We start from the raw sequence: 7,208 nt of genomic DNA, 5'->3' as shown, positions 1-7,208 counted from the left end.
TAGGAAGTAGAGGAAAGACAGGAAAATCAGAGTATATTTTTGAGGAGTTTGTCATCTGAAATAGGAATTTCAAAAAAGAGAATATCAACAAAAAATAGTGGAGAGGAAGCTATAAAAGATATAATAAAAGAAATTTTCTCAGAATTGAAGAAAATAAACCTATAATTTGAAAAGACCCATGAAGTACCCCCAAAATACCAAGCACTTCATCATAAAATTTAGCATACCAGAAACAAAAAGATCATAAGAGTTTAAATAGAAAAAAAAAAAAAAGAGGACACAACAAAGATTCAGGAATAAGAATGCCATCAGACATCTAAAAAGCAAAAATAAGGGGAAGAGGCATAGAAAATATCATCAAAATTCTGAGGAAGAAATACTTTCCAGCTTAGAATTCTTTCCCATTTACATTATCAAACAAGGCATAAAGAATTCTTAAAATACAAGGTACTCTTCAGGTAAAATCTCTCTCAAGAATTGTTTCCCAGAAAGCTATTAGAGTGTAAATTCCAGCCAAAGAAAGGAGCAAACCATGAAGCCACAAGAGGGCTTCTCTGGGGGCTCAGCAGTAAAGAATCCACTGAGGAGATCCAGGTTCAATCGCTGATCCAGGAAGATCCTACATATAGCGGAGCAACTAAGCTTACGGACCAGAACTATTGAGCCTGTGCTCTATACAGTATTTGTGCCACAACTACTGAAGCTAGTGCACCCTAGAGCCTGTGCTCTGCAGCAAGAGAAGCCACCAAAATGAGAAGCTGGAGCACCACAGCTAGAGAGTAGCCCCCGTTCGCAGCAATGAAGACTCAGCACAGCCAAAGCTAAGAAAATTAAATTGAAACAAAAGAAGTCACAAGATACAAAAAAGAAGAAGCTAAACAATGAGAGAGGAGAGGGAATTTGGAAGGAGTGGTTTCTTGGTGAGCAGTTCTTCAACAGCCTAGAGGCAACCAGCCCAGATTGGAGGAGTGGGATGAAAGACTCCAAAAGAGTTGTTTGCATGGTGCTGCTGCACTACGCTTAGTCGCTCAGTGGTGTCCAACTCTTTGCCACCCCATGGATTGTAGGCTGCCAGGTTCTTTTGCTCATGGGGATTCTCTAGGCAAGAATACTAGAGTGGGTTGCTATGCCCTCCTCCAGGGGATCTTCCTAACCCAGGGATTGAAATAGGTCTCCCTCATTGCAGGCAGATTCTTTACCCTCTGAGTCACCAGGGAAACCCATGAATACTGGAGTGGGTAGCCTATCCCTTCTCCAGGGGATCGTCCCAACCAAGGAATCAAAGCAAGGTCTCCTGCATTGCAGCTGGATTCTTTATCAGCTGAGCAATCAGGGAAGCCCTTTCATGGTGGGGGTAAAGCTAACAGATTATCTGATGAGTGTGGCTCTGCAAGAAAGACATGTACATTCTGAAAAAAATGTTTGGGGAAGAAGTAATAATAGGCACATATGATAAAACATAGCCATCATAAACATCAGGTGAAGAAAGTGTAAGGAACTACAATCATATTACATTTTATGATAGTTTATGTATGAACAATCATCTCACATGCTAGTAAAGTAATGTTCAAAATTCTCCAAGCCAGGCTTCAGCAATACATGAACCATGAACTTCCAGATGTTCAAGCTGGTTTTAGAAAAGGCAGAGGAACCAGAGATCAAATTGCCAACATCCGCTGGATCATGGAAAAAGCAAGAGAGTTCCAGAAAAATATCTATTTCTGCTTTATTGACTATGCCAAAAACCTTTGACTGTGTGGATCACAATAAAATGTGGAAAATTCTGAAAGAGATGGGAATACCAGGCCATCTGACCTGCCTCTTGAGAAATCTGTATGCAGGTCAGGAAGCAACAGTTAGAACTAGACATGGAACAACAGAGTGGTTCCAAATTGGGAAAGGAGTACATCAAAGCTGTATATTGTCACTGTGCTTATTTAGGGCTTCCCTGGTGGCTCAGAGGGTAAAGCGTCTGCCTGTGATGCAGGAGACCCAGGTTCGATCCCTGAGTCGGGAAGATCCCCTGAAGAAGGAAATGGCAACCCACTCCAGTATTCTTGCCTGGAGAATCCCATGGACAGAGGAGCCTGGTGGGCTACAGTCCACGGGGTCACAAAGAGTTGGTATATGCAGAGTACATCATGAGAAATGCTGGGCTGGAGGAAGCACAAGCTGGAATCAAGATTGCTGGGAGAGATACCAATAACCTCAGATATGCAGATGACACCATCCTTATGGCAGAAAGTGAAGAAGAACTAAAGAGCCTCTTGATGAAAGTGAAAGAGTAGACTGAAAAAGCTGGCTTAAAGCTCAACATTCAGAAAACTAAGATCATGGTATCTGGCCCCATCACTTCATGGCATATATGCAGAAGCAGTGGCTTACTTTTTTGGGCTCCAAAATCACCATAGATGGTGACTGTAGCCATGAAATTAAGACACTTACTCCTTGGAAGGAAAGTTATGACCAACCTAGACAGCATATTAAAAAGCAGAGACATTACTTTGCAACTAAGTCCGTCTAGTCAAGGCTATGGTTTTTCCAGTAGTCATGTATGGATGTGAGAGTTGGACTGTGAAGAAGGCTGAGCACTGAAGAATTGATATTTTTGAAATGTGGTGTTGGAGAAGACTCTTGAGAGTCCCTTGGACTGCAAGGAGATCCAACGAGTCCATCCTAAAGGAGATCAGTCCTGGGTGTTCATTGGAAGGACTGATATTGAAGCTGAAACTCCAGTACTTTGGCTACCCGATGCAAAGAACTGACTCATTTGAAAAGACCCTGATGCTGGGAAAGATTGAGGGCAGGAGGATAAGGGGATGACAGAGGATGAGATGGCTGGATGGCATCACCAACTCAATGGACATGAATTTGGGTAAATTCCAGGAGTTTGGATGGACATGGAGGCCTAGCGTGTTGCAGTCCATGGGGTCACAAAGAGTCGAACACTACTGAGCGACTGAACTGAAACGAATATTTACATGATCAAAATAATGTAAACAGCAAATAATGATTTCACCAAAAATGAATAATATGACTCTATTAGGAAGATGGGAGCAAAAGCTTAGATGGGGTTGATGGGAACATGGGTTGAGGGTGTACAAGAGAGATAAAACTTCAACTTCTCTAGTAGAAAATCAATAGAATATATATAAAACTGAAAAACTACAGAATATCAGTTAAGCATGAAGATCCATTTTAACAATAATAAAGTGAATCATTTTAAGTTGTAACTTCTCACAGGTTATACTCATAGTAATAACAGTTGTAGAAATCCAGTCTAAGTCTGTTATGCAAGATCTGTGCTTTTAATGGCTCTATATGCTGATTCTGCCTCTTGGGCAATGTCATCTCTTAAATCTCTAGTGTTTGAGTCTAAACCCTACTCTACAAGATGTGCATTTCTAACACCACAAAGTCCCAAATGCCATATTAGGGATATTATTCAGAAATTAACTGCAAAGAAGTACTGTACCAAACCATTTGTCAGTATAATATACTAACAACAAAAAGTAATGCTTCCTTTGGACCCCATTCTCTGAGAATTAACTATAATATTAAGACCTTCTTATAATTTTAGGAAATCATTTTTTTTACCTTTGTTTAAAAATGTATTTATTTTAATTGGAAGCTAATTATTTTACAGTATTGTAGTGGGTTTTGCCATACTTTGACATGAATCAGCCATGGGTATACATGTGTCCCCCATCCTGAACACCCCTCCCACCCTCTCCATCTCATCCCTCAGGGTGGTCCCAATGCACCAGCTTTGAGTGCCCTGTTTCATGCATCAAATTTGGACTGGTGATCTACTTCACAAATGGTAATACACATGTTTCAATACTATTCTGTCAAGTCATCCCACCCTCAACTTCTCCCACAGAGTTCAAAAGTCTGTTCTTTATCTGTGTCTTGTTTCCTGTCTCACATATAGGGTCATCCTTATCATCTTTCTAAATTCCATATGTATGCACTAATATACTGTATTGGTGTTTTTCTTTCTGACTTACTTCACTCTATATAATAGGCTCCAGTTTTATCCACCTCATTAGAACTTATTCAAATGCATTCTTTTTAATAGCTGAGTAATATTCCATTGTGTATATGTACCACAGCTTGCTTATCCATTTGTCTGCTGATGGACATCTAGGTTGCGTCCATGCCCTAGCTATTGTAAACAGTGCTGTGATGAACGTTGGGGTACACGTGTCTCTTTCAATTCTGGTTTCCTCGGTGTGTATGCCCAGCAGTGGATTGCTGGGTCATATGGCAATTCTATTTCCAGTTTTTTAAGGAATCACCACACTGTTCTCCATTGTGGCTGTACTAGTTTGCATTCCAACCAACAGTATAAGATGGTTCCCTCTTCTCCACACCCTCTCCAGCATTTATTTTTTGTAGACTTTTTGATAGCAGTCATTCTGAGTGGCATGAGATGGTACCTCATTGAGGTTTTGATTTTCATTTCTCTGATAATGAGTGATATTGAGCACTTTTTCATGTGTTTGTTAGCCATCTGTATGTCTTCTTTGGAGAAATGTCTGTTTAGGTCTTTTTTCCACTTTTTGATTTGGTTATTTATTTTTCCAGTATTGAGCTGCATGAGCTGCTTGTATATTTTTGAGATTAATTCTTTGTCAGTTACTTCATTTGCTATTATTTTCTCCCATTCTGAAGTCTGTCTTTTCACCTTGCTTATAGTTTCCTTCACTTTGCAAAAGCTTTTAAGATTAATTAGGTCCCATTTGTTTATTTTTGCTTTTATTTCCATTACTCTGGGAGGTGGGTCATAGAGGATCCTGCTGTGATTTACATCAGAGAATGTTTTCCTATGTTTTCCTCTAGGAGTTTTATAGTTTCTGGTCTTAAGTTTAGATCTTTAATCCATTTTGAGTTTATTTTTGTGTATGATGTTAGAAAGTGTTTTAGTTTCATTCTTTTACAGGTGGTTGACCAGTTTTCCCAGCACCATTTGTTAAAGAGATTGTCTTTTCTCCATTGTATATTCTTGCCTCTTTTGTCAAAGATAAGGTGTCTATAAGTGCATGGATTTATCTCTGGGCTTTCTAATTTGTTCCACTGATCTATATTTCTGTCTTTGTACCAGTACCAAACTGTCTTGATGACTGTGGTTTTGTAGTAGAGCCTGAAGTCAGGCAGGTTGATTCCTCCAGTTCCATTCTTCTTTCTCAAGATTGCTTTGGCTATTTGAGGTTTTTTGTATTTCCATACAAACTGTGAATTTATTTGTTCTAATTCTGTGAAAAATGCCATTGGTAGATTGATAGGGATTGCATTGAATGTATAGATTGCTTTGGTAGTATACTCATTTTCACTATATTAATTCTTCCAATCCATGAATGTGGTGTATTTCTCTATCTATCTCTGTCATCTTTGATTTCATTCAACATGTTTTATAGTTTTCTATGTATAGGTCTTTTGTTTCTTTAGATAGATTTATTCCTAAGTATTTTATTCTTTTCATCACAATGATGAATTGAATTGTTTCCTTAATTTCTCTGTTTTCTCATTGTTAGTGTATAGGAATGCAAGGGATTTCTGTGTATTAATTTTATATCCTGCAACTTTACTATATATTCATTGATTCACTCTAGTAATTTTCTGGTGGTGTCTTTAGGGTTTTCTATGTAGAGAATCATGTCATCTGCAAACAGTGAAGAGTTTTACTTCTTTTCCAATCTGGATTCCTTTTATTTCTTTTTCTTCTCTGATTGCTGTGGCTAAAACTTCCAAAACTATGTTGAATAGCAGTGGTGAGAGTGGGCACCCTTGTCTTGTTCCTGACTTTAGGGGAAATGCTTTCCATTTTTCACCACTGAGGATAATGTTTGCTGTGGATTTATCATATATGACTTTTATTATATTGAGGTATGTTCCTTCTATGCCTGTTTCCTGGAGGGTTTTTGTCATAATGGATGTTGAATTCTGTCAAAGGCTTTCTCTGCATCTATTGAGATAATCATATGGTTTTTATCTTTCAGTTTGTTAATGTGTATCATATTGATTGATTTGTGAATATTGAAGAATCCTTGCATCCCTGGGATAAAGCCTACGTGCTCATGATGTATGATCTTTTTACTATGTTGTTGAATTGTTTGCTAGAATTTTGTGGAGGATTTTTGCATCTATGTTCATCAGTGATATTGGCCTGTAGTTTCTTTTTTTGTGATATCTTTATCTGGTTTTGGTATTAGGGTGATGGTGGCCTCATAGAATGAGTTTGGAAGTTTACCTTTCTCTGCAATTTTATGGAAGAGTATGAGTAGGATAGATGTTAGCTCTTCTCTAAATTTTTGATCGAATTCACCTGTGAAGCCATTTGGTCCTGGGCTTTTGTTTGTTGGAAGATTTTTTATTACAGTTTTGATTTCCATGCTTGTGATGGGTCTGTTAAGATTTTCTATTTCTTCCTGGTTCAGTTTTGGAAGGTTATACTTTTCTAAAAATTTGTCCATTTCTTCCAAATTGTCAATTTTATTGTCATATAGGTGCTGATAGTAGTCTCCATGATCCTTTGTGTTTCTGTGTTGTCTGTTGTGGTTTCTCCATTTTCATTTCTAATTTTATGGATTTGATTCTTCTCCCTTTTTTTCTTGATGAGTCTGGCTAATGGTTTTTCTATTCTATTTATCTTCTCAAAGAACCAGCTTTTAGTTTTGTTGATTTTTTCTATAGGCTCCTTCTTTTTCATTTATTTTTGCCCTAATTTTTATGATTTCTTTCCTTCTACTAACCCTGGGTTTTTTTCATTTCTTCTTTTTCTAGTTGCTTTAGGTGTAAAGTTAGGTTATTTATTTGATTTTTTCTTCTTTCTTGAGGTAAGCTTGCATTGCTATGAACCTTATCCTTAGCAATGCTTTTACTGAATCTCTTAGGTTTTGGAGTTGTCATTTTTTCATTTTCATTTGTTTCTATACATATTCTGATTTCTTTTTTTATTTCTTCTGTGATTTGTTGGTTATTCAGAAGCATGTTGTTTAGCCTCCATAGGTTTGTATTTTTAATAGTTTTTTTCCCCCTGTAGTTGACATCTAATCTTACTGCATTGTGATCAGAAAAGATGCTTGGAATGATTTCAGTTTTTTTGAATTTACCAAGACTAGATTTATGGCCCAGGATGTGATCTATCCTGGAGAATGTTCTGTGTGCACTTGAGAAAAAGGGGAAATTCACTGGTTTTGGGGTGA

The 7,208-nt window shown here is 37.7% G+C and overlaps 1 non-coding gene across 1 annotated transcript; it reads left to right on the top strand.

The window, feature by feature from the left end:
• The first annotated feature begins 1,945 nt into the window (after positions 1-1,945).
• On the top strand, positions 1,946-2,018 carry TRNAH-GUG. Its single transcript has one exon. It is a non-coding gene; the product is annotated as a tRNA-His (tRNA).
• The last annotated feature ends 5,190 nt before the right edge of the window (positions 2,019-7,208 follow it).

The sequence above is a fragment of the Oryx dammah genome, unplaced genomic scaffold (genome assembly GCF_014754425.2).
Source record: "Oryx dammah isolate SB20612 unplaced genomic scaffold, SCBI_Odam_1.1 HiC_scaffold_1, whole genome shotgun sequence".
Taxonomy (NCBI): domain Eukaryota; kingdom Metazoa; phylum Chordata; class Mammalia; order Artiodactyla; family Bovidae; genus Oryx; species Oryx dammah.
The sequence above is the reverse complement of the archived record's forward strand: the minus strand, read 5'-3'. Positions and strand labels throughout refer to the sequence as shown.